Below are 19818 nucleotides of genomic sequence, written 5' to 3'. Positions count from 1 at the left end.
GAAAAGTGTTGCATTTCCCTATTTATAAGCATTTAAAACTTGTAAAGCTGACTGTAGCTGGGCAATAATAAATAAAGTGCCTAATAAAAGACTCTGGAAATGCTAAAAGTGACATTTTACAATAAGTAGAAAAAATTGAAGTGAAAATTGTGGAGTAATTTAGAGTGAATGTATTCATATATTTGAGCATGAAAGCCAAATTAGAAAGATTTTTTTCAAAAACCTCTTAAGAAACAGAAAGGGTGACTTATGGGTATCATTTAATTAAAAGCTTGTCCTCTGAAATCATACTGATTTATCATTTCCTAGCCCTGGTACATGTATTGAAAAAGACAAATAGCTTCATGCTTTCTTGCTGGAGCTCTGCATTGGTGCTGATATTCTTACACATAAGAAACAATGAAGGATTATTTAAATCTGAAGATAATTTCCTAACACACAAGCCAACCATGGAAAAGTTATTTAAATATATCATATTAAGAAAGAATTTTTCCTCATCAATCATATTTTCCCAACAGACATAAAATATGACAATACATTGCCTTGATTAGATTCATAATTTGTCAGAAAATATCTATTTTTAGAGTGCCTGAAAATTCAATTCAAAACCACTAAAATAAACACTGCCTAATGAAACAAACAAAAAGCTCACTTATTATTTTCCAAAATAATATAAAATTAACTGAAATTTTTTTCATACAGAGTCCTATTTACTCTGACAGGCATTAAGTAGGGAAGAATATATAATTATAAGACCTGGCCCAAATGATATCCTCAAAATCTTTGTTACTAATGCAGTTTTTTAAAGGAGTATGTGATATACAAGTGTGCACATACATGAGGGAGAGGTTTATTAATGACACAGAATTCACTGTACTTTTGCCTTCTACCACCATCAGTACTGCTGTGTTTACTCAGCTACATTAAGAATATATTTAAGAATACATGGATCGGGGTGCCTGGGTGGCTCAGTCGTTAAGCGTCTGCCTTCGGCTCAGGTCATGATCCCAGGGTTCTGGGATCGAGCCCCGCATCAGGCTGCCAGCTCTGCGGGAAGCCTGCTTCTCCCTCTCTCATTCCCCCTGCTTGTGTTCCCTCTCTCACTGTGTCTCTCTGTCACATAAATAAATAAAATATTTAAAAAAAAAAGAATACATGGATCTCCCATCAGGTAATACTAGACTTCTATGGATCACTAACTCCTGATGAAAAGTCTGCAATGGAGATAAATTTACAAACATATTTACAGATATTTATTTAGCATTTATTATATACATTCTCTTTTGTTGTGTAGAATACAAAGAAATAGAAGAAACTTTCCTTTAAGGAACTAAAAAAAAAAAAATCAGTTAAAAAGCTAATATACATTACATCATTAGTTTTTGATGTAGTGTTCCATAACATAACATAATTTAAAAAAGCTAATATACATAATACAAATACTAAATATCCAAAAAAGATAGCACATACTTAAATGCCTTAAAAGTAGCACAAGTCATAAACATATAAAGAGTTATGTGAGGTAGAAGGTTATTAAGAGTTATGTGAGGTAGAAGAACACGGTACTTAAGTTACTCAGTTCTTATGCCATACCACTGATTCATTCTGATCAGTGACTCCCTCATTTCTGCACCTTGGCTATTCCCATTCCTTCAGATACTAAGCCTTAATTCTATAAATAATAGAATGTCTAAATCTGACACCTTCTGTTTAAAGTTAGGGAAGTACTTCCATGTCTCAAAGTGAAGTCCTAGATCATCAAAGTGGAACTATACAAAAATCTAAAAATATCTGGCAATCCTTTGTTCAATAACCACCCAAAAAGTATAAAAGAGACTGAATGGTATTAACCAAAAACAGGGAAATAATTTGTTTGGGAAAAGACTGTGAGATTCTGTCACACTTTTTCCCCTCCCCATTCCATCCCTATCCTCATGTGAAAGAGATGAGGGACTTTGTGGAGACCAGAGAACACGATCCATAACCCCAGCAGTATGTGAGTTACAAAGCGCAGAACAAGAACCAAGTCGGAATTTGTGCATGATTAGCTTTTTTGACAATGAAGGAGAGAATGTGAGATGGCTATACTGGGACCAGCTTGTCCTAGCATGGTTGGTTAGGGACAAGATGTGACCACAAAAGGAAAAAGAAGTGCTCTCAGGAGATTGTAATGGGATTTTCCCCCAAGGCAATTACCTGCAGGAGCCAGAGGACCTTGAGAGAGTGAATCTTGGTGGAAAGGACCATAAAAAACAAAAAGGTAAGCAAAGCCATAGGCAAAGGAGACATTATCTGAATTAAAGGAACTGAAGGTAATAAATCCCAAGCAATAAGGAGTTTCCTAAGAACCCAGAAAAGCCCTCTACAAGGGAAAGGATCAGCTCTCAAGACCCAGAGGCTCCCAAGTGCAGAAAGAACTGATGTGGAAGACAGTGCCAGTCAAGTAACATCTTGCTTCATGACCCGTGACTCCCAGCTCCAGACATGAAGGGATCAAAACACACAGTCAGGTTGCTGATGGAGAAGCAAAAGGCAAAAGTAGACAGCAGATAAAAAGCCACTGTATTCCTGTTAGCACATGGTAGACTTCCAGTCTTGAAGCAGGTCTGATCTGGGAAAGGAAGAGATTCATTCTTTGATGAAATTTAGAATATTGACTATTAATCTGGACCAATCATTTTAAGTTATTGAAATATAATGGCTATCATGTCTAGAAATTAGTAGAATTATTTGCTATCCAAGAGTGATAAAAAGGGTGGTGGTTTTTTGTAAGAGATTTCCCTAAGACAGTTGAGAAAGTAACCCCATGCAGGAAGACAGGAGGTGTGAAAGTCAAATTATTTTCTGTTTGCACGCAGTGGAGTTCCATTTTTAATCAAAATGAGTATTGCATATATTTTCAGCTAAGTAAGGACTCTAATTTGAGACTCTTGGCAAAGACCTGGGAGAACTACATCACTTGATATCTCCCCAAAATTCTGAATGCCTTTCACATATTCTGGTTATTTCTAACTGAATTAAGAGACAAACAAAATAAAGATAATATTAAGGTAGATTTCCTGCACATCACCTCCTCTCTAATTGATAAGCATGAGTATGCTATTTTCTGGGTTTTTCCTTATCTCCAATATCTTTCTATTACATGTAAATTAGACAGATTTTTCCAGAAGTTCAGTTTTTGCATTATCTTGGCCTAAATACTTCCCCTGAAAGTATATTTTTAAGGCAAAAAGCTGTTTTACATAATACAATTGTCATAGAAAATGCCAAACAAATTACAAACACAAGACATATTTTATATATGTTTCCTAGACTATCTTTATTCTCAAATGTTTAGTAATATTAGAAGTTGTACTGTTCACTAATCTTGACAGTCAGTTATCTTTGTTCATAAGCATCATCCAATAGGCTTTTCTTCCAAAATAAAAATTCCTTTAATTTCATTTAGTTGGAGCCAATTTATTTAGGCAATTGTCAAAAACTAAACTTAACTTTATATAAACAAGGTGTAGCTCCATTGTGGTTAGCCTCCCAAGAGCTTTCTCAAAGTTTCCCCTGTTACATTATTACATCCCATCAGTAGAGATTCAATACAATAACATGCTTATCAGTACACCAGAATATACTAAAGATTTCATTTAAAAACTAGTAAGAAACTTTACATTGCATATCATATTGCAAAATTCCCTAATAGTTCCTATTAGGCACCTCAATTCTTCCTCCCAAGTCCTTCTCTGAGTAAAAGCCGTATTTTGCTACTATTGGGAACAATTTTACTCTGGCCTTTAACTTCTCTTCACCCACTAATAAAAACAAAAGTCCTCTTATCAGCAGGCTACAGTGTCTCGGAGAACAATTTATATATTCTAAATCAATGTATTAGTTATCACAAATTTCCCCCAAGATTAGCGGATTAAAACAATATTTGTTATTACACAGATTCTGTAGGTCAGGAATTTGGGTACAGACTCTCTGGGTCCTCTGCCTTAAGGTCTCTCACATGCTGCAGTCAAGAGTTCCATCAAGACCGAAGTCTGCACTAGAATCAACTGGGGAAGGATCCGTTGCCAGGTTCAGTTATGTGGTTGTTGGCAGGCTTTAACCCTTCACTAGCTGTGGTCTAGAAGCTGCCCACACTTTGTTGCCCTGTTGGCCTTTCCATTGGGCAGCTCAAATGTGGCAGCTTGCTTTATCAGAACAGAAAGAGAGAGAGCAGATATGAGAGGGAAGTCACAGTCTTTTTGTAACCTAATCCTGGCAGAGGCATCCCATTACTTTTGGGATATTTTATCCACTAGAAAGAGAGTCACTAGGTTGAGCCCACAGTCAAATAGATGGGGGATACACAAAGACTTCCGTAGCAGGAGTCCGAGATCATTGCAAACCATCTTAAAAGGCAGCCTACCACACTACGATGCTTTTAGAGAAATCTCACTTTCCACCCAATTGACTTAACAATATATTCACTCAATAGCATAGGTCTTTTCCTAAGAAGGGATTCTATTATTAAGAAAATCATTTTTATTCATAATATCACCAATATTCACACTCAAGTGCATACTTGCACACATGCGCACTCGCATGCCTACACCACCTAAAAAAATATACCAAAGGGCATATACACAGGAAAGGAAAATAATTGTCTTATATGGAAAATTATTCTTCCCTTTATAATAGGATTCAAAATACAATCATTTTCAATAGAAAACACTTCTGCATATGTCATTACCAAAATATATAATTTATAAACACAGTTTCAGAAACAGTTCAATTATAGAAGAACAAATATTCAAAAATATTTACATGATTTCAGTCTCAAATTATATAAATAAATAATTATGTTTTTACACAGCATGTAAACTTAGAATTTTCATGAAGTCAAAATATAAAATGCCTGGATGAAAACTTTTTGAAACAGAAGTAATAAGAAAGATGACTTTAAAATATCTCTGCTTTTTAAAAGTTTTAGTTAATATTCCTTACCAAGCACTACACCGGCATGTTAACTCTGACAAGTAGAAATAATGGGTTCTTTATTCATCAGCCCTATTGCTGATTCTGGCTTCTTAGAAGAAAGCAGAATGACCTGTTAACCTTAGAACGTTCCATTCCCTTACACTCCCACATTTACATCGAGTACTCAAGGATAGAAAGACCAGTCTGTGGAATAGAGGAGAAATAAACTGAAAATATAAATGGGAACATGGGTGATTTTGATAGCTACTTCACACCCAGAGACTATCTAACTTCATCTAATGGTTTGTCACACTGAATGCCTAGAATGGTGTGTAAAAAGTACAGAATTTTACTGTTACACCTGCTCCTATCAAGTTTATATGTCTCTAGTTATCTAGGAATATGGAGCTGAAATTGAGAAAAGGAAATAAGATGTGCAGGAAATATGTCATGGTGAATGTGAAATGATTTAGAAAAGTAAAAGGTCATAATTAAGGAAATATCACCAATGCCAAAATGCTGAAACTAGGGATCATTTCAATAGTATGTCACAGAAATTCAGGATATGTTGCTAATGCATATATAAATAATACAAATATAATATGTAAAAAATTACAAATAAATAAGAACACAATTAAATAATGTCCAAATTAAAGGACGACACTGTGAAATTACACAAAATTACTTTCCCCAAAGTGGAATATTATGGTAGGAATAGAAGTAGAGTTTTTTAAATTTTGTTTTGCTTTTTTAAAGAAAACAAAACAACAAAAACAAAAAATAACAATAGAAATGTTGAACTCTACCTTTTTTTACCCACTTAGAAAAATAAAGGCTTATGGCTAGTATAAACCCTCTCTTCAGAGAGCAATTTAACTGTTTTGTATTCTAACTGGAAGATTTGGGAAAATGGGATTTTTTCTATATGGAGACCCTTTTCTTATACATATGAAAAGCATTCTGGCAGCCCCATGCATACAGCAGGCCATGCCTTGATAGATTCATTCATTCACTCACTCATTCATTCATTCATTCATTTATTCATTTATGTCTGGTCTTACCACAGTTTGAAGAGATACACCAAAATCTGAGGGACATCTATTCAAAAGTAAGAAATTTTTGTTCAACTGGGCAAAATTGCCCCCAAACTTCTCTGCTCCCAAGAATCATATAAAGAAAAGGTACAAAAACAAACAGGTTTCCTGGGACTTTCCATAGCCCTACCCATTTGTCTAAACCATGCAACTTATTAAATATCCTTCAACTTACAGAATTTCAACACAAGCTCTAATTAGAGGATTCAAGGTATATTCTAGTAAACAGGTTGGGTAGCAAAGAAAATTCCATCCCAAATAATTTTTTGGCAAATATAAGGATTGAGTAGAACTTCTTCCCTGAGAGCAATGGAGAAATTATGCAAATATTCTGTAACTAAAGACAATTATGCACATAGCATACGAAGCGAATACGAAGAGTAAAACTAGGAAAGGGTGCCTGGCTGGCTCAGTCAGTAGAGCATGAAATTCTTGATCTCAGGGTCATGAGTTCAAGACCCAGAAAAAATTGAACATGTAAATCCAAGGGGATCTCACATAACCAGAAAAAATTAAACTTAATTTAATTACATTTTTAATAAACAGCAGAGTAGAACCTAGTGACATTATTGAATTCCTAGGATAAACACAAAAATTTCACGTCAAAAAGACAGAAAAAAGCAGCCCACTTACACGATTTAAACAAAAAATCAAACTCAGCTTAAAATTCTCTTCTGTATTATTAGATACCATGTGTTATTGTCCATGTTCAAAGTCAACAGAAAGGAATCCTCAAACTTCATACATTCAAAAAATATATCAAATCTATTTGAAAATATTATTCAACTAAACTTATTTTAATTAATCAAAGTGACTATTTTGTCACTGGAGAAGGAAGTCTTGCTATGAAAGCCCTGGCAATAAATACTGATTCAAGGAAAACATAATTAAATACAGATAGTTATCACGCTCTCGAAGCTCTGCAATATATAGGTTAATTTAGCTTTCCTGGCACCTCTGCCCTTGTTAGTGGAAGTTGAGGTGTGTATATATGTGATATAAAAAGAATACACTTTCAATATTCAACATTAATAATTTTCCCTATTACTCATTTCTTTAATCATTGATCATTTCTTTAATATGTTAAGGGAGGCATTTTCATTTTCACAGGTTAATTACTTAATATGACTATTCCTATTCTAGAATTATCAAAATGGTAGAGAACTTCATTCTAAGTGTTGTAGAAATACATGTAGAACTAAAGAAATAACCACTTTAGATGTAGTTATAAAGGGAAATACATATTTTCTTAAAAGAATGCTACCAAATTATGTCATTAATTACTTCCTATCATGGTGCTGCTTGTGTGTCTGTCTATGTGCATTTTTTGAAAAGCATAAACTAACAACTCTTGAGGGTTTCCCTTCCCAAGTACAGTAATTATATTTGTACTTAATTCTGAGCTTGTTACATATAATATTTTGCCAAATATGATCATTTAGAGTCATTTTGACATGGGCTTAGCATCATAAATATTGACTGTGTAAGAACATTGACCATATTTGCCTAAAATATGAGGATTTTCATCCAAGTACAAGGGAATTTGAAATTGAAAATATGCACAAATCTCATTCAGTCCAGGATCTTCAGATGGATGTGACTTGTCATCATTGTCAATGTACTCATTTAGGCTTTGATTTCAAGAATCACTCTCTACTATGCATCAGACTTTAGTGACTGCTGTGGGCAATCAAATTATAATAATCAACCTATAAACCAAAACCAGAATGATAATATCCTGTACTATCTAATCCTCTTTCTGCCTCTCTGGTATTTGTTTTCTGGAAACAAACAAAAACAAAAACAAAACACCACATGGCTAATCCCTGACAATAAAAATTTTCTGAAACCTTCCTTCATACTCCTGTACCCATCTATTTCTCCCCTAAGAATCCTGTAATTAAATAGACTAAAATGACTGCAGAGATCATTGAGCAAATTTAAATTCTTCTGCTCCACGTACTTTGTATTTTATTATAAAATCACCACTTTTTGGCATGATTACTGTTTTAAACAACCTTCAGTTAAATTTTGCTATGGAAGAGCTGAAATAACCAGCACCTCCAATTGTATGTGGGTAAATGTCCACACTCACACCTGCAACAAGAAGATAGGTATTCTCTGAACTTTCAAATAATAGTACAGCTTCCTTCTTGCCTTGCTTTCCATCTTCCTTCCTTCATGTATATATTTTTTCATCCTCCTCCGATCCTTCCTTTGTCTCCCCCTCTCTCTCTCTTCCTCCCTCCCTAAAACTATTATGTGACTTGAGCAAATTAGGCATCTATGGTGTGGCAGGGGGTAGGGGGGTCAATGGCCCATCTTTGAGTGTTGAAACCCAGGTGAAGTGAAGGTTATCTGGGAAGAAGTGCATCACTAAGTGGTGTGCAAGAGGGCATGTGACAGAAGCCCACTGTGGTGTCGTAGAGCCTGGATGGAATAAGCAAGGGTCTGAACTGGAGAAGAGAAGTGGTAAGAGGACATCTTGGTAGGTGGTCAGAGCCCAAGTAGGGTAAGGAAGTATCTACGCAGAGGATAGCAGCTGTGACAATGGGGAGCTGGTTACACAAAGGGGCATTGATCCAATAGTAAATATACTGTGGATAAGTGGAGCTAGGTTTCTTACTATTTGAAGAGGGGTTACAAATACAGAAAAGGAGAAAACTAAAATGGACCCTGTGGTGTTAGATTGGAATAGGAATTTGAGGTATTGATTTAAATAGCAGACATTAGTATAAATTCAAGGTTTTTATTATAGAGAGTGAAATACTGGAATTGGAGGTATCTGTGTGAAATCATATAATTTTCAATCTATAGAGTTACAGAAGTAAATATGTATGTAAAAGGAAGGATTTGTGTGTGTGTGTGTGTGTGTGTGTGTGTGTGTGTGTATTTCACTGCTTTACTTACTTATATGGCCTGAGAAGAGCAATACCCTAGTGGCAATGACCACACCAAGAATCACAGATCCTGGCTTGTAAATAGTATTCTCTATTAAAAGGAATAATGGGAGGGCATGTGGGTGGCTCAGTCGGTTAAGCATCTGACTCCTGATTTAAGCTCAGGTCATGATCTCAGGGCTGTAAGTTAAAGCCTTGCATCAGACTCGACTTGGCGCTGGGCATGCAGCCTGCTTAAGATTCTCTCTCCCTCTGCCCCTCCCCCCACTCCCCACCCCCACTCATATGCATGTGCTCTCTCTCTCTCTCTAAAAAAAGAAAATTAATTTTAAAAAAAAGGGAATGATGGGAACATCTCAAATAAAAACAGAAACAAAACAAAACAAAACTAACTCAGAAGCCAGCTTCAAGGAGCTCACGCTGGCCAAATCTGGATATGTGGGCAACAAATGAATAATAACAAATAACAAATAGCTCATTAGGCAAAACAATAATTTACTAGCCAATACTGATATAAATAAATAAAAAAAGAGAAAACTTTTCCATACAAAAGAATGCCAACTCATAAATATAAAAGAAATAGTCGCTTTAGAAAATCATCATTTGATAATTATCATAGCAAAAAGTAATTCAGCCAAGAAACATCAATGTATGATAAACTAGTAAGTAAAATTTAGAGGAGAAATAGAATATCTACATTGTCTCAAACTACATCCCCACAAAATATTTATTAAATATAAAAGAGAAGAGAATATCTTTACTGTGGAAAAACCAGGCAATCACCACTTTAATCAAGTGACCAAAATTATCAACATCAGTTATGTGAGAAATCAAAATTATGAGCCACTTGATAGGATGTTTGATGCTGAAGTTATGAGCAGAACACAGCATCATTTATGTGACATCTCTGCCAACAATGCATAACCTGAATTTAATCATGAGAAAGCATCAGAAAAACCCAAACTGAGAGACATTCTACAAAGTAATGGACCTGTAATTCTCAAAAGTGCCAAAGTCTCGAAAATCAAGGAAAGACCGGACAACTGTGACAGATTGCAAGGCTAAAAAAAACATGATGGCTAAATGCGATAAGTGATCTTGGACTGGATTCTCTTGCCATAAAGGGGATCATTGGCATTGTTGGCAACAATTCACTGGGTCTGTTGTTTACACAGCAGTAATGTATCAGTATTAATTTCCTGACTTTGATGGCCATATTGTGATTATATAGGAAATTTTTCTTTTTGTAGGAAATATGAACCTAAGTATTTAAAGATGATGGGGCATCATGTTGGCACATAGTTCAAGAGAAAGAAATTCTTTGTAATATTCTTACAACTTTTTCTGTAAATTTGAAATTATTTTAAACTAAAAAGAAAAAAATAGTATAACCTACATTCTACTCCCTATATTTTTCTCTTTCCTTTTGCAGACCACAGAGTAGGATCCCCTAGCCGTGTATATAACAGGAGGTTATGTGTGGTGATTTTGCCAATAAAGCATCAAGGCAGAAAGACACACTCTAGTGGAGATTTTTTCTCTATCACTTTTAGAACAATTGAATAATGTAGATTAATAACCAATTACCAGTTCTGAGGTATCTGGACTAGTTTTTTTTTTTTTTTTACTGCTCATTTGTAAAATTATTGATAGGTAGAGAGAATTCCTAATTTCAAGCAAATAGTCCTTCAAAATTATATGCCACAGCAAAGTTCAGAGGCCACTTACTTTTTTCTTAAACCAATAAAGGATAATGAAGAGAGAATATAACATTAATTCAGAATAGATTCACTGTTTCTACAGTCCTAAGCATAATTTATTGAAAGGTTTTTAATTTAATTGACAGTGTATATACATAATTCAGAAGAGAAGATAACCATAGGATAACAGAATTAGAGATGAAAAATCTCAACATGTTGCCAACCAGAGAGGACATCATTTATCTCATTGCATTTGGGTGTTCTACTAAGTTGGATGTGAAAATCTCTTACAAGAATAATTTAGAAGCAGAATATATAGGTTTTAAAATTCCTCAAGCAGAAATAGATTTTCAGGGAGGGCTGTCATAAAGATTTCACACTGATAACCTCTAAATTCTGGAAGTTGTAACAGGTCTTTTTAAATGGTTAACTCAGGGTGCCTGGGTGGCTCAGTTGGTTAAGTGACTGCCTTTGGCTCAGGTCATGATCCTGGAGTCCCAGGATCGAGTCCCATATCTGGATCCCTGCTCAGCAGGGAGTCTGCTTCTCCCTCTGCACCTCCCCCATCTCCTGTTCTCTTTCTCATTCTCTCTCTCTCTCTCAAATAAATAAATAAAATCTTAAAAATAAATAAATAAATGTTTAACTCATTAGCTTCCTCTTTATATTAGTTTTGGTCAAAATTGCAAAGTATGAATATATTAGCCTTCAATTTCTCTATTCAGAGCCCTCCTGACTTATGCCTCTAGATCCTAAAATCTTGTAAGTCAGGCCAAGCCCCAAGTCCTTTCCATCACTAAAGTGGGCTTCTAATTGACTCCTTAATACAAAAGAATTGGTGCTTAAAATATGTCACCCTTCCAGTAATACTTGCATTTTGGTGGTCAGTTGTGGGCTGATTCTCTGAGGAGGGTGTGAATCTTTGACATGTACAATTTCAGGCACCTGCACTGGTCATTTGCATCCCCACCAAGTATTTCATGTGGAAGAAATGGCTGAAAGTTAAAGTAGATATGAAGATAATTCCTAACATAATGCAACACCCACAACAAACACTTGATATTTACTATCAATATTGAAATTGTCCATATTTTTAATATGACCTAGACAAATCACCAATTTATTTTAGTTATTTCAGTCTTCATAACTGCTTAGTCATTTCCACAACTTTTATCAGTATCTTTGTGCCTCAATAATTTATCAGTAAAGCAAGAAATGACTAAACAGGACAATGTTTCAGTAATTTTAAAAACATTCTAGTTAGGACATCAATAATCTGTTAGATAGCCTGGTTAAGATTTTGTCATCAATTTAACATTAACAATAATTAGGACATTGATTTAAACTGAATACTGTCAATACCTTCCCCCCAAAATAATGAATTCATTTGAAGAAACTTGTGGCAGACATTTTTTTAAAGTGGTCTCTATATCCAGCATGGAGTCCCACATGAGGCTTGAACTCACAACCCTGAAATCAAGACCTGAGCTGAGATCAAGAGTCAGACGCTTAACCAACAGAGCCACACAGTCACCCCTGTGGCAGATATTCTTAGTGTGCTGGCCTTTTGTTCTCTCTAGCAACCTTCTGAGATCTGACCACATAACCCAGCCCTGCTGATGAGATGTAGTGAAAATTAAAGGGTGGATGGAGTTCCAAGTCTCTCCCTCTGCCTCTCTGGCATGTGAACATGATACCTGCCAGATACCTGCCAGTTTAGCAATCAGTTTGAACCAGTGCCGACAAGCATTAGGGTAAGGACCACCTGCCGAAGACTGTGTCTGGGTTCCCTGATGACATTTTTTGGGAGAGAGTTTGCTTTTCCCAGGTCTTCATATTGTTGTGAGATTAAAAAAAAAAAAAATCTTTTACTCCTTTAAACCACAGTTCCTTGGGTTTTATGTTATGTACTTCTTACTGATGCAATATAAAATGAACTATTCCACAATCTGGCATGATATACTTAATTCTCAGCAATAGGAAAACAACAATAATGAAAACAGCAAGTCCACCCTAGTATAAACAAAATCTCAACAGGGACCTTGATGCCTCTCAGATATTCAAGAAATCTTGGCTCATATTTCCCTATCGCCTCATAATTTTTGGTTCCTTTGATTTTTATTTTTTAATTAAAGATCTGCATGTATTCTAATGAAGATTTATATTCCATAGCGTAAAATATTCTGTCATTCCTTTGTTGCCCTTCTCTTCTGCTCATTTTCTATCCTTTGGATTCTCCTCTGGAGCTTCAAATTTTCTCTCAATTAATCAGAGTGCTTTCCATCTCTCTTTGTAAAACTATTTCAAGCCAATAAATAGACCCTAGAGACTCAGTTTCTATAACGAGGACTAAACCTATTTACCAAACACAAATGGCTCTTTACTTCAGAGAATTTTTAAATAAATGAAATGTACCCCTTCTGAGTGTTTATGCATCAGCAATGAGTTATTGCAATGTACTTAGTGTGCTAGCATGTACTATCCCTCCACACAGAAGAGGTTAGGGTACATAGTTGTTTCTTTCATTTGGGGAGGTTTTTATGCCATACCCTCCTGCTCAATTCCCTGCATGATATCCGGAAAAGCACAAAAACAAAGAGAAAGATATGCACATCACTGCCAAACTACATTGTCTTTTGCTGGAAACAAAACTGCTATCCACTCTTAGCAAAAAAATTTGCCATTTCCTCTACCCATGAGAGAGCCCTGAATGATAATTAAAATCTAGTTTAATTAGATACATGTGGATAAAAGATCAATAGGAAAAAATTTATTCTTCTTTACGAACTTGAATAGTCTGTTGTAGCTTTGGGGCACCATCATTCAACTCCCCACCTTCCTCATGTGATTTGAACTGTGAAAGTATATTTGTGGCTTTTACTAAGTCTTTTCAATTACATTGAAAGATAGTTCTCTTTTCCATGTCCATCTATGTACTAAATCAATTAATGAGTGTCTATACACATAATATTTACAGCAGAGGGAGGTATCTATATTCTCAGTTACACCTAGAAAATGACTAAAGTGTAAGTTCTCAGATTCCTTCACCTGTATTCTTTGCACCAGACTTACGATGCCCCCACTTGTGAATTTTACGAGCATACATCTCAAAAAGGTCTTGGAGAATAGCATAATTTTAAAAACTTTGGTTTGAAAAAAAATAAAAATAAAAAAATAAAAACTTTGGTTTGGAAATCTAAGAATAAAAATCTGTTCTTTAAGTGTTTTTATTTTATAAAAAAAACTATGCAATCCTTATTTTTCTCAATTAGCAGCAAATTGATTAAAAAAAAAAAAAAACAAAAAAAACTTTGTGAACAGAACTTGTTCAAAGCCACCGGCCTTGGCTTAGTATTTGGGGATTGGTATGCTAGACTGATAAATAACAACATGCAATTGTCATGTATCCAGAATGTATATTTAGATGAAACATACTTAGTAAAGTTGTGTCTCACAGGTTTAATTTGAGGTTTTCGGGTTTATCGGTATCCTATTTTCTGTTCCTACCACTTAATCGCCACTTGAATTTTCCCCTTCTGATAACAATTGGCAATTTCAGGTCTCTTTTTATTATTCCATACAAAGTTATCTTTCCCAAAGAGGAAGTGGTATTAATTGGTGTTAATCAATCATCAACTATATAGGGACATTTTCCACTTTCTTTTCTTTTTTTTTTTTTTCAACTTTATTTTCAGAGGTATTTTCAGCTTTATTTTTCAAGATTTCCAAATTATTAACCATCTGCCTTCAGCTCAGGTCATGATCTCAGGGTCTTGGGATTGAGCCAGGGTCTGACTCCCTGCTCAGCAGGGAGTCTGCTTCTCCCTCTCCCTCTGCCCCTCCCCCCAACTTGTGTGTGAGCGTGCGCACACACACTATCTCAAATAAATAAATAAAATCTTTTAAAAAAAATGTAAAGAAGGTAAAATAAAGAAACACACACACACACAAACCCTCAACTCCCTAATAAGCATCTATAGTATTATAAAATGTCCTTTTGAGGAAGGTTTTTGCTCACAGATTTTGGAATCGGTTTTTGCTCACAGATTTTGGAATCAGTTCTGGTTTATACTCTAGCTGTGTTATTTTTGTGTATGAGTCTATGAGTTGATTTATGATTACACTTTTAAGGAAAACATTCCTTTTGAGGAGGACATTTCATAATAGTGCTCAATAAGTTACTTTGAATAGGTTATAAACTGAAGAAATTGAACAGATAACAAAAGATGAGAAATTTGAATTTTAGGGAGGTATCGTGATGGTTGTAAAAATTTGGACCCTAATTAGCGAAAGTTGCAAAAGGTAAAAACCTCAAGTAAACTCCTGGTTTATAAGGTATTTGGAAAAATTGGTTTCAGATGAGGTATCGTAAGTTGTTTACTGTACTACAGAGTAGGGCTTCCCTAATGTGACCCTCCAACCAGTGCCAGTCCGGGAGTAGTTAGATGCAGGCCTATGACAGGGTAAGTAAAGATACCAAGAGAGTAATTTAGAAACTCTTAAGGCAATCTCTCCTCTCTGTGACATAAAATTCTTGTGCTTACTTCATCATCGATCAGGTAACAAAGAGTTTGTGAATAGGCACCAGTCTATGGACTATACTTTGAATAGGACAAATACGTAGTACGTAAACATGTTCTTCTATCTCTATTATAAAACTTTTAGTGAAAGTCCAGTTTGCTTACTAATTTTTTTTTTAGTAGGTTGGTGGAGGTAACTTGAAATTTTGAGTTTATAGCCCAGTTAGCTGCAAGCAAAACTTTTACCTTAATATAAAGACATAAGTAGCTGAGAATAAGATAAGATACAACCTGATTGCATATGCATTAGGGCCAATTATGTGCTTCATGAGAGTACTGGATGAGAATATGTGTGTGAGGGGTCTCCATGTAGCCTAGCAAATGTAAGAATTTAATAAATGTTACCAACATTAATTCAAAAATAAGAAAGATCAGTATTAATATAAACAAAATAAATCAAATTAGGGAAATCATTCCCAAGGAAAATTACTGTAAATAGTTTATAAAATAATAAGGCCATTGTCTTAAAAGTTGTGCTATATACTGACTCTTGCTTTATTTTTTTAGAGATTTATTTATTTACTTGAGGGGGGAGGGAAGAGAGAGAGAGAAAATGAGTAGAGGAAGGGGCAGAAGGAGATACTCTTCAAGCAGACTCCCCACTGAGCCCAAAGGTCCATGAGAGGCTTGATGCGTGGCTTGATCATACAACTCATGAGATCATGACCTGAGCTGAAACCAAGAGTCGGTCGCTTAACCAACTGAACCCCCCAGGTGCCCCAACTCTTGCTTTCTTTTAAAGAAAATGAGATAGATGGCAATTCTGACAACCTCTGTTGTATGGCATTTCAGAGGAGTTATTCTATGTTATATTTCCTCCTTGCCAGAGTAATCTAAGTGATCTACCTGAGATAGTGACATGGCATGGATTGTGCTACACAGAGTGATGGACAGAAAAAATGTCCTTGAAACTGACAATCTTGTCCCATTCTTATTTAACAATTACTTAATTGGAAATAAGTCTAGGCAGTTAAATGGTGTTTTTTGCATTGCTTTGCTTTGTTTTGAAGATCTCCACCATTCATTCTGAGGCATATCTGGTTGTCCAGCTATGCATGAAAATAACTTAGGGAAATGGAAGAGATGATTAGGCTTATTATGTGGATAATAATACTATTATCGAAATCAAAAAGATAAAATTACAAAGGTTATCAATCTTCAAGGATAAAGTGATCTGCAGCTAAGAATGAGGAAGGGTATTTGGTAGTATTCTGAAGTTTTTATGGATATTTAAAAAATACATTTTTCACCTAAATTCTAAACATGCAGCTCCTATGGTCCCCACAAGTAATTTGAAACCTATATAAATCTCCCTGAACCCTTTAAGAATAATAAAAAAAAAAAAAACACTGGATAGAGTAGACAGAATAATGAACACCCTCCCCCCAACGATATCTGTGTCCTAATCTCCAAAATTGAGAATATGTTACCTTACATGGCAAAAAAAGACTTTGCAGATGTGATTAAATTAAGGCTCTTGATTGAAAAGATTATCCTGAGTTATTTGGATGAGCCCAATGTAATCACAAAGGTCCTTATAAGAGGGTGGCAGAAGTGTCAGAAACCAAGAGGAGATGTGATGAAGGAAGCAGAGGTGGGAGTGACAGGCTGTGAAATTGGAGCATAGGGACAGAAGCCAAGGAATGCAAGAGGCTTCTAGAAGCTTAAAAAAGGAAAGAAATAGATTCTCCTCCTAGAGCCTCCAAGGGGAATGCAGCTCTGTAAACAAACTGGTATTAGCCTGTAAGATCATTTTGGACTTCTGATCTCAAAACTAAAATATAATAAATCTGTATGGTTTTAAGCCACTAAATTTGTGGTAATTTGTTACAGCAGCAATAGGAAATGAATACATTAGTGATATAATAAGTCTATGAAATGACTATTATTTTCCAAAGAAAGAAAAATAATTTTTTAAAATTATTAACACCTACAATAGATCTTCAAGTTGAATAAATGATTATGACCAACTCTTTTTTTATCCATATCATTTTAACTATCTTCAAGACATTTTTTGTACTTATTATACTATGTATCAAAGTTTCCACACAGGATCACATATAGGAATCCATCCAGAAATTCATTCAGGTGGGAGGTAAAATCCTAAAATCCTTAGTATAGTACATGAGTACACCATAGGTATTCAATAAATGTTTGCAAATGTTGTCATTTTTATTTTAATATTGCTAGCTTAAATTATGTCATGCCTCATTTTCCCACAAGACCACATTTCTTATCAGAAACTCATGCTTAGTTTTAAAAAGAAATCATTAGGGGCGCCTGGGTGGCTCAGTCGTTAAGCATCTGCCTTCAGCTCAGGTCATGATCCCAGGGTCCTGGGATGGAGCCCTGCATCGGGCTCCCTGCTCAGCAGGAGGCCTGCTTCTCCCTCTCCCACTCTCCCTGCTTGTGTTCCTGCTCTCACTGTGCCTCTCTCTGTCAAATAAATAAAATCTTAAAAAAAAAGAAAAAGAAAAAGAAATCCTTAGATATACAATATGCTAAAAATGTGTTTGTCCGCAGTAACATTTCTTTCTTAAAAGATTTATTTATTTATTTATTTATTTATTTGACAGAGAGAGACACAGCGAGAGCAGGAACACAAGCAGGGGGAGTGGGAGAGGGAGAAGCAGGCTTCCCGCTGAGCAGGGAGCCCGATATGGGGCTCGATCCCAGGACCCTGGGATCATGACCTGAGCCTAAGGCAGATGCTTAATGACCGAGCCACCCAGGCATCCCTACAGTAACATTTCTTAAGAGAATATCCATCAATGAAGCCAAAAAACCACAGAAACCAAATCACATCTAATATAATATAATGTTATAATTATATTTAAAATTATTTCCTTTTGAAATAACACTTTCACTTAAAGATAGACTGGGGGATATTTTTAACAGACATCCTTTGGTTATCGGTAGGTGTATGGGAAACGAAGTTCTAGTCACCAATATTCAGTGTCCTCCCTGAAGGAGGATTATGCTTATTGCGTCTTGAAGAAGGTGTTTGGCTAACAAACTGTGAAGGGCAGTGAGGTGGTCACTTTCCAGCAGAACCTCTAAGAACAAGTTCACGCAATCACTGTGCTCGTTCTGCTCTCCCCCAAGGACTGGCATGCCCAGGCAGTGGCTGCTCACATCGTCCGAGTCCCTGAGCGCAGACATGACCGAGCAAAGCCCCCAGGTGATCCACACGAAATGAAGCATGAGCAAGAAGCAAACCTTTGTTGTGGAGAGTCTCTGAGATTTGGGAGGTGTTTGCTGTAAACCACCATGATTTGGGGACTCTCGAATAATCTAGTCCAGCAGTTCTCAAAGTGAGAACTGAGGGTGTTATTTGGGTGTTCCATGAAATCCTGCCTTTCTTACTACAAATCTGTGTGCTTTGGATTTTCTTCATGTTCATCAACCAAAACAGAAGATTGCAGAACATTAAAAGAAGCAGAAATGAGGATTCTAGTTGTGTTTTTAGCAAGCTGGACATAAAAGAAATAAAAAAAAAAAATAAATAAAACAATGCCCCGCCTCTTAATATTTTGTTTTGGCAAATACAGGAATTTTTCTCAAAAGAACTTATTTATGTTAAAATGTGGAGGATTTCTTACTGTTATTTTATTTTTTATTTTTTTTTCTTACTGTTATTTTAAAATAATATTTTTAAAACATTTCTCAGTTTTAATTTCTACTATGGTAAATATCAACAGATGAAACCCACACAAGCAAAAATTCTTTGTGGCCATTAATCACGTCAACAGTTTAAAAGTGTCCTGAAACCAAAAAGTCTAAGAGCCTCTGATTGATGGAGCCCCTACTGACTGATACGGGGCCCACTGTGCTGCCTTCCTATCTCATTGCACTTTTCCCTGAAGTATCAGAGTAGGCATTAAAAGCAAACTAAACAAACAAACAAACTTGCTTGTTCTGTTACATGTGAAACAGAAAAGTCTCCTTTCTTGAATTTTTGCTCTGCAAAGCATATTTGGTCTTAGGTATGAACGAAGTAGCTTTGCTTTGTAAAAAGCCTTAAGGCTTTGGTTCCCCCCACCCGCAGCCCTTTGGTTTTTACTTCTTTTTTTTTTTCCCCCACATTATCTTTCTTTTTTATTCTTTTCCTATCTTTATTGTACCTTAACGCTAAACTTTCTAAGTTGAAAAAGAATTGGGGTAAATAAAATTTGAGGCTGAAATAAACGTTCCGGAACATGTCTATTAAAAATAAATAATAACACATTTAACTGGAAGGCGTTGCCTAACAAATAAATTTAATAATATAAATAGCTTAGATCTACATTTCAGCTTTACTGATTTCAGATTTCTGAACCTCAACCCAGGGAGGTCTGAAAGAATTCTTGAGACATCTTTGGTGCAAAAAGGTGGTTTTATTAACGCACGGGGACAAGACTCTGGGCAGAAAGAGCTGTGCCTGGGTCATGAGGAGCGGCCCATTATATACTTTCTGAGTTGGAAGGGGGTTAGGGATAGTGAAAGTCTCTAAGGAATTTTGGAAACAAGGTTTCCAGGACCTTGAGGGGGCTAGCTATTGTTGGGAAAAGGTCATTTATTACTGTCTAATAAAACCTTAGCCTTCAGA

Source organism: Halichoerus grypus, chromosome 8, assembly GCF_964656455.1.
Source record: "Halichoerus grypus chromosome 8, mHalGry1.hap1.1, whole genome shotgun sequence".
NCBI lineage: Eukaryota > Metazoa > Chordata > Mammalia > Carnivora > Phocidae > Halichoerus > Halichoerus grypus.
Note: the sequence above shows the minus strand (reverse complement) of the source record.